The sequence below is a fragment of the Limulus polyphemus genome, unplaced genomic scaffold (genome assembly GCF_000517525.1).
Source record: "Limulus polyphemus unplaced genomic scaffold, Limulus_polyphemus-2.1.2 Scaffold107, whole genome shotgun sequence".
Lineage (NCBI taxonomy): Eukaryota > Metazoa > Arthropoda > Merostomata > Xiphosura > Limulidae > Limulus > Limulus polyphemus.
The window spans coordinates 76,701-85,979 of NW_013665717.1; the positions used below are offsets into that span (position 1 = coordinate 76,701).

General features: G+C 31.7%; 1 long non-coding RNA gene across 1 annotated transcript in view; it reads left to right on the forward strand.

Annotated features, from left to right (window-relative positions):
• Positions 1-8,520, forward strand: part of LOC111088901 — a 13,073-nt gene extending 4,553 nt beyond the window's left edge. The window contains exons 2-3 of the long non-coding RNA XR_002613272.1: positions 770-966; positions 7,166-8,520. This is a non-coding gene — a long non-coding RNA (uncharacterized LOC111088901). The remainder of the gene's footprint in view (positions 1-769; positions 967-7,165) is intronic.
• The last annotated feature ends 759 nt before the right edge of the window (positions 8,521-9,279 follow it).

The window sequence follows — 9,279 nt, forward strand, 5'->3', positions numbered from 1 at the left end:
TTTTTTACTGTATAATTAATATAATGTTGAACACATCAGTTACTTTCCAGAATTTAAGTAAAATTAATACATGCTCTTGAAAAGTAATCTATTTTTCTAACTACAAATAATGAAGGCCTAATTTATCTTGGGACTAATATAACTTAGACACATGCAGTTAAAATGCAAGTTTTATTACAGTCTTGATGTGAATTTTTTTATTTTCATTCGGTTTGAATAGCTTAACCTTACCTATTGTCATGTTTCTTGACAGATGTCCAATTACTTATACTATATGTAAATACACTGATTATCACTTCTTAGTAAAACTATTCAAGTCAAATAATTGAAGTTATATTGCTCTAAGAACCCATTAATAAAAGCAAAGGAGAATGTGTTATAATATGTCAACCACACTACATCTGCCACTTTCAACCCATATGAAGGCTCAACTGGCCAGCTGGGATACAATAGACATGTTAGTCATCTAGGTGCTATATATATATCATCAGTTTTCATGAATAATGAATGTTATGGTGTGAACCAGATTAAGCAACTAAATCATAATTATTATCAATTTTATTTAAATCATTTACATATCAAATTTTTATGGAAAGAATTAATAACACAATGGTAATTATTTATTTGTTTTATGTATTAATTATTATTATTATTTATTTTACATCAAAAAGTTATAATAATATTGTTGCAAAAAAAGTACAATCAATTTAGGGTTAGTAATGAATATTCTTACGCATTAATATATGTATTTTTTATTTATTCCTGGCAGATTATCACCTGTACATATTGCTGATGGAGGTGTCCATATTTAAATAAATCCAGGAGTGTGTGATAACACCTGTAATTTGGAGAAATTCCAGCATTATGTTTTGTCTCCTTGATCCTTGAACCTAATCTGCTTTTCTTCGAGTGGTACTATGATACAATAACAACATTTGTCATCTTCATCTTGATTCATAGAATCAGGTGATGAGTTTTAAATTATATATTAATAATATTTTACATGTATAATGTTATGTACATATGGTGCTATACATATTTCAAACAAAAGTCTACTCATTAACGTGACTTACTACTTCATTCAGACTGTGTATGCGTATGCACGTGTTCAATAAATATACTTGCCATAGATCCATGTTAATCATTCCATTTAAAAGTCTACTCATTAACGTGACTTGCTACTTCATTCAGACTGTGTATGCACGTGTTCAATAAATGTACTTGCCATAGATCCATGTTAATCATTTCATTTAGTAGTGTATGAACATTAACTTTATACACTACAGTGAATTGTCTAGCTCATTCAGAGAATAATATTTACATGTATCATATTTTTTTGCTTAATATTCTGAGATTTATAAATAACATTTCTTGATTTGTTGTCAGGAAAGTTTTATAAACAAGTTGCAAAAGCTTCTGTAAATACTGATTTTGGCAGTATTTATTAATCAACAGTAAAGCTAGTTAGATCTGCAGCACTGGTTTTAAGAGTATATGGGGTAGAGATAGGCAATTAATGGAATCTGCTAATTGATTATAATCAACTAATCAGTTACTTTAACATGAGACTAATCTTCCTATGTTCATTCTAATTTTCAGCTCTTTTAAAACATTTTCAGACTGCTGCTTATTTTGATATGATAGGCATCTTTAGGTAAACAATATAGGATTAAGTTATTTCTTTGATTCAAATTAACATGAGACTAATCTTTCTATGTTCATTCTAATTTTCAGCTCTTTTAAAACATTTTCAGACTGCCGCTTATTTTGATATGATAGGCATCTTTAGGTAAACAATATAGGATTAAGTTATTTCTTTGATTCAAATTGTTGTACATGAAAATATATCATATGCACAATGTAATATGAAGCCTATTGCAAGCTGTGCGTACTCCTTATACTGTTTCATGGGTTTCTCTCTAAAAATTTTCACGAGACTACTAAAACTAAAGAAACCAATTCTCTATTAAAAACAATTGTCCTTAGATTTCGTGTGATAAAACTGGTAAAAATTATTGTAACAGTGTATGATAGATAACATAATTCAGTGAAAACTAATTCCTACTGATCATAGTAAAACAAAGACAGTATAAGATATACAACTTTCAGATAGTAAAATGATTGATAAGGTGAAAATTGAAATATTATAAGAAATATTAAAACTGCTGTAATATGAAAAATATTTAATTACAGACATTTCAGAATTGTTTCTAATTCTATGGTCAGTGTGAAAACTTAAAAGTAATTACCAATTTTACAAGTATGAAAAACTAAAAGCTTTTAAGCAAGAAGTTGTTTAAACTTTGTAGAATGGACGGCAACTGCCTGTTGTAGAGACACAAGTATAGAGGACAATGTTTCGTCTTTAGGTCAGTGTATGTAAGGTGTTGTCAGTCTTTATAGTATTCTGGTGGATTGTGGAGGGCATGTTATGATTGGTTGATTTATCCCTGTTTCTGATTGGAGGAGAGATTTCTTGGAGATTCAACCAATGGTAGCCACAGGTTACTCACCTCTAATCTGGAATCTCTGTTTAGTGCAAGTTTAATTGTGTTAATATAAAATGATTCTGTAATTTCTCTTGTCTTCCAAAACTTGTCTGTATCGATGATCCTAGTTTTTCCCAGTTTATTTTCTGTCCATTTGAAATGGCGTGTTCTGCAATGGCTGAATTTTGTATTTTCATGAGTCTTGTACTGTCTTTATGTTCTATTATTTTTGTTACGAGTCTTATTGCCATTTGTCCAATGTACGTTTCCTTGCAGGAACACGGAATTTCATAAATGACGTATTTGTGTTTCTCATTGGTAGATTGCTATTTGTTTTTTACCAGAAAGGACCTTAATGTCTTGTAGGATTTCCACTGGACTTATATGTTGAATTTCTTGGCTGTGTGTTTGAGTTTTTCACTGAAATATTGCAGGTAGGGGAGGTAAATGGTAGTAGTGGTAATGTTTATCTGATCTTTTTTTTTCTGTTGTGGTCTTTTTCATGAAGTTTTTGATGAAGGAGGAGGTGTAACCATTCTGTTTAAAACCCTCTACGATGTTTTGATGGATGTCTCATCGCAAATATTTTCTGCTCTCTTGTTTAGGTATCGGATAATACCATGTTTTATCGAGGTTGGATGATACGACTGGAAGTGTAGGTTTCTGTTCATGTGGGTGGGTTTTCTGTATACAGTTGTGGTGATTTTTTTCTCTTGTCTGCTACAGAGTATGTCAAGAAACAGTAGGCTGTTTTGTTCCTCTATTTCCATGGTGAAGTGGATTCTTTTGTTTACAGATTTAAGATGTTCTAAGACCATGGGGCCAAATATCAAAGGTTTCATCAACATAACATCTGTAGAAACTTGGTTTTATAGGTGTGGATAAGAGGGCTCTTTCATTAAAGTCTTCCATGGAAATGTCTGCTAGGATTGGAGAGAGTGGTGATCCCATGACTAGACTATCTGTTCATAGAATTCGTGGTTGTATTGGAAATAAGTTGATTGTAGGCAAATAGTCGTTAGTTCCATGATGGTATCTATCTTCATATCAGTTCTGTGTGGTAAAGAGTTGTCATTCAGCAGTCGTTGTCTGGTGATGTGAAGGGTTTCTAAGGTTGGAACATTGGTAAATAGATCTGTGATGTCAAAACTGACCAGAATATCCTGGGATCTGATGTGTAGCTTTCTGAATTGTTCTATGAAATCTGTCGAGTTTTGAATGTGATGTTCGGTATTCCCTCATAGTGGAGATAAGATAGGTACTAGGAAGGTAGCCAGTTGATAGCAAGGGGGGTTTATAGCAATTACAATAGGCTTTAAAGGTGTGTTAGGCTTGTGTACCTTAGGTAGTCCATAGAACTGAGGGGGGGTGTTGGTTCTTAAGTTTTTGGCTAATTTCTCGTTGATTAAGTTTTGTTTCTTAAGTTTGTTCAGTGTTCTATTGATGAGTCTTCTGTCTTTTCTGTAGAGTCATTGGTGATCTTTTTATATTGGTGTTTGTCTAGTAACTGCTTGATCTTCATGTCATAATCTTTTGTGTCTACGATGACTATACTGTTTCCTTTGTCTGCTGGTAGAATCTTGATGTTGTTGTCTCATTTTAGATGTTTAAGTGCACTGCATTCTTATTTAGTCTTGCTCGGTTTTGGTTTCTTGGCATTCCTGATGATTGTGTAAGTTTGATGTTGGAATTGTTCAGCCATAGGTTTTGGGAGGTTTTGTGCAGCAGATCCTAAGGTTGCAGCTATGTCAACAGTTGGAACTGTGCTAGGTTGTATTGCAAAGTTTAGACTTAGGTTGAGAGCTTATTTTTTGTATCACTTAGTAGTCTTGAACTGTAATTGTGAACTATGTTTGTAGTCGGTAGGATTATCTGTCTTGGTAAATCTGTTGAATTTTTGAACTTGTTTCTTCTTGATGTTTTCTAGGTGGGATGTATAGCATTTGGTGTAGAGGTTTATGATATTGTTACGTCTCCAGTCGTTAGTTAATTTTCCGTAACTTCATTACGATGAAACTTTAGTGACACAAGTCCTTTCTTAAATAAAACTGGTTTATTCTTTCCGAATACAACTTTACGATACACTTAATTTCAACAGTCGTGCTATAACAAACGCTATATCCCACGTGGCCAACAATATTTTGTCCGCATACATTCAATTACTCATTACACTGTTGTTCCATCACGTTGTGACCATCTTATATATACCTGACTACCCCAATCTAGTAAATGCTAGGGCATTCATGAAGGAACAGGATATTTCTAGAAAACGTGGCGTGACACTAGTCACGTGACCCTAGCTGACGCAACAATATTTAATGCTCTAGTATACGTGGGGAAAAGTTGTTGAAAATCAGCATATTGTGTTCCAGTTGTGTTGGTTAGATGGTGCTTCTTCAGTCTATGTTCTTCTATATGCAATCTTAGGAGGTGCCTGCTGGTATTGTCAAGAACAATTTTATCTTAGTAGTTCTAGCAAAAGTAGTTTCTATGAGTATCAGAAAGTTCAGGATGACGTTTGAACCTCTGCAGCACAGTAGGAACATCAGGTGATTAGAGCAGTGTGCAAGCTTGGTAAGGTTCTTATTGTAGTCATTGATCTTCTTGATAGACTCTGGTCCATAAAAGCTCTTAAGGTATTCTTTGATAGATTTTTTAGGTAGAGTATTCATGATGAAACTTTGTAGAATGGATGGCAACTACCTATAAAAGTTGTTGTTGTTACAGATGAAAGTTTAAAGAACAAATTAAAATGATTAATACATTTACATTTTTGTGGGTTGGAGGAAACTATAGACACATGTATGCAGTTGAGAAATCAGTAAATCAAACAAATTAAAGCTTACTTATGCATATGATGACAGCTAGACTTTTTCCTTTTCAATACCTGCTATTAAGCTTTGATAATTTTATGTAATTAATCGAATTAATGTCAATTATTTTGTGTGGTACAATATTGTTAAATGAAAAAGTTATGAAACGATAAACATTTTTTTAGAACAAGTAAAGAATAATGAATATTAACTTGCCCTAACTTCTTTTTTTTATTAAAGCTATAGTTACCCTAAATAACATTGGTTATGCTATATCTTGTAATAAGTAAGCAATATACTAAGTTTAAGTTACACTATTATTAAGTGATACAAGGTAAACATGAACAACAGGTATTGCTGTCATTAGTTGTGAACAAGCAGAATGCATGTATGCTCTCAAGTCAATGAAAGTCATAATACTTAATATTTCATGCCACAAATAATTTACTTTGAACAACCTTGAATAAATCGAAATTTGATAGTTAGGATTCATATATTTATAATGGTAATATTTTGATTACTTGAATTGTTGAAGTAATTGGAAACACTAATTAATTGATTATTTTATATAACACTAATTGACATAATCAATGTTTTTTGATAATTGATTGATTAATTCAGTTAATCACCCAGCTCTAATGGGAGAAATGTCTGTACATGTATCTGTGAATTTCATTTAAACATATTGGGAAATAGGGTCTGGGGAAGAACCAAATAATTTTTTAGGAACTATTTAAACTCAGTTTACCTAAAACTAATGGAAACTTGTACTTAAAGGGATCTTTTATAAATGTTGGAATACATGAGGTGAAAAGATTAGTTAGTTATACTGATAGAGAAATTCAAAATAACCTTTGCTCATATTAGAAGCTTTGTTTTTTGATTAGCATATTAGGTATCAGTAGTATTACTGAGCCTTGGTCACATGAAAATTATTAAGATATGTTAAATAGAGAGTACTTTTGTTTGTAAGAAGTGAGATGAAAGCTTAAAGTAGGAAAGAAAATATATCAGTGAAATTAGCACATAAGTAGAGGGTGTTTAAATTTCTAAAAGAAAGGGAAACAATACTTATTGGTTACGTTATTAATGAAGAATATATTTAGATACACAGTATAAGACTTTGATATTGGAGATGTATACACAATATTGTGTCTATTAATTAAAATTGTACTAAAATCCACCTTTTTTTAGCTTTTAACACAAAGACTCCAATACTATTTTCAGCACTTTCACATGCCCTCCTCAGCTAGATTGTGTCTCACTTTCTCTATGATAACTAAGATACAGAAGTGAATACATGTACAATATACAGTTGAGGAACAGTTGTATACATCATGATTTGTATTTACTTATTCTCTCTGGCATACTAATTTCATCATTCTCTTATGTTGTCTCATCTTCATTGTGTTTAATGTTTATATGTTTTCCATAAGATGTTTGAAAGCTCGCTAGACGATCATTTTTGTGAATATACATGTAAATAAGGTATCCTAATTTCTAAATGTAATTGAGTTCCTGTTCACTTTATGGTTTTGATGTTTACTGTGTGCCAATGAGCATGCTGTTAAGAAAACTTTAGAATTATCTTTTGTGGATGAATAATTTTCTTTTGAAATAAAAATATAGAAATATTAGTTTCATGAGCACCAGGCTAACACGGATTATATTGTATTTGAAATTAATTACCTCTCTATATAATTTTCTCTTGGTTTCAAACATTATAGAGTTAGTGTATGTGTACAGCGTAAACTTTTTTGTTTGTTTACATGTAGGTACTCTATACATGTATAGGAATAACTTTTACATATAGCAAGTAGGACTTAAACTAATTTAAATATATTCAAAGTTTTGTGTCTACAGTTGCATTGAAATGGATCAGGCAACATTTGAAGGAAACCAAGAAGGTGATAGCTCTTGTAACATGCAAGAACTCCAGCAACATTGTTGCAATGTTTTCCCACCAGACAGTCAACTGTCTGGACATCACACTACAGTACAAGCCTTTGATAGCCGTGATATCCACGTTGGTCCAAAGATATATATATCAGTGCATAATCCAGTAAGTTACTTTAGTTAAAATTATAACATCATTTATCTAAGATTAATTGTGGTTGAAAATGTTATTAAAATATTTTAGTCAGAAGACACATTCAGCATAAAAAGTACACTGCACTTGATAATTAGAATGCAGATTTCATCTGTAAGTTAAAGATACAGTGAATAGTAATAGTATCTTATAGAAAACGTAAAACAGAAATTTTCAGGTAACTTATATCACTTGTAGGATGTCAAGTCAACAAATCTTTTTGTTTTGTATTATTAATTTTTATTTTGAAGTTTCATTTTTTTTCAGCCTAATTTGATATTTATGTGCATGCAAAGGAACACTTCAAAGCAGGTAGACTTACCTCTGAAATAATGAAATTCCTTTCTTGTTGAATTGGAACTCACTCTGTCAACAAAATGTGTCTACTTTCCCACTATAATTTAGATTTTTTTTGTTGACAGTCATTTTGTTACACTTGCTATGCCATACATTCTAATGCAACTTTTTCTGCCACTATCCAAACTTCATTGGAAGTTTAATTATAGTTTGCCTGTAGAGTGCAAGATAAACTTGTAGCCTTATTATCAGACCTGATTCTTCAATGTATTGTAACGAATTTGTCCTTATGTATTTATTTTAATATAAACGTTGTTTAGATTAAACTTGTATTTAAAAATATGCATAGCTTACAGTGTTAGATATGTATTTGTTATATATTTATTCTAATGTCAATGTTTTGTCTGAATTGAGTTTATATTTAAAAACGTATCTAGCTTACAGTGTTAGTTACATACTGCGAGACTCCTGCCAATTCTACAAGGTTGTAGAATATTCGTGAATGTAAGAATTGACAATATACTCACTTCCGTAACCGGTTAAATATAGCTCAGTATTGTTGTCAGAAGTTTTGAGAAAATCTTTCCCGTGCCTATAAAAACAGCCAACGTGACGCGCCAAAAAGAGGGAGTTTAAAAAGTTGGCTAGGAACCTGCTATAACCGTGTGCTATTAGTCTATAAACAGTGATTTTGCTTACCCTTATCAACCAGAAAATTTACTACATTTGACCAGGAACAGTTATAAATTTCGAACATCAATGGATTCTCATCGGACGTTAGTATCTTTCTGAAACTATTACTGGATTCTCATCGGATATTAGTGGTTTTATGAAAATATTATCTTACTTCAATGGTTCAACAATTCAGTGTCTGACAAAGCTAGCTAGCTTCTCAGCAATTGTACATACATCGACTTCAAGTTAACTCGTTGGATATCAAGGAGACTGAACAAGAAAGAAGATTTTACGTTGTTTGTAAGTTAGTGAAATTGTTGTTAATAAAACTTTGTTTGTGGTAATTATTCATAATAATTGTTGTTGTAAATTGTACTGTTGTATATATATATTAAAACATATTTGTGTGAAAAACGGTGTGTGTGTCAATCTTGTTGGCAAATAGCGTCAATTAACTAAAATATTGGCCTCGGACTATTCGATATTCTAATACATAACAGTATTCATTCCATTGTATACCTGGCAGGTATCACAGTTGTATAGGTACTTAATTTGCATAACACTCAACATTTTCTTTGTTTTGATGAAAGTCATTATTTTGCTCAGACCTAATCAGCTTCAGAACCCACTGAGCTGAATTTAATTGTTACTGTTCTAGCCTTAATTCTAAAAATTCTTTTGCTGGGCTCATTTCATTGTCTCTCAGGTATGTTATATTTCCAATATTGAATCTACAGCCATTACACCTGAAGGTGATTCTGTCATATGTGATTATTTCAGAACGTGATTCTTTTATTGGATCCTACCACCTTCTTCTGATCCTGGAGTTTTTGATGTTTTTATAAATTAGTTCAGTATTCATATGCTTCATATTCTCCTTCTATTCTCCCTTTTCAAGTTTTTTACCCTCTTGGTT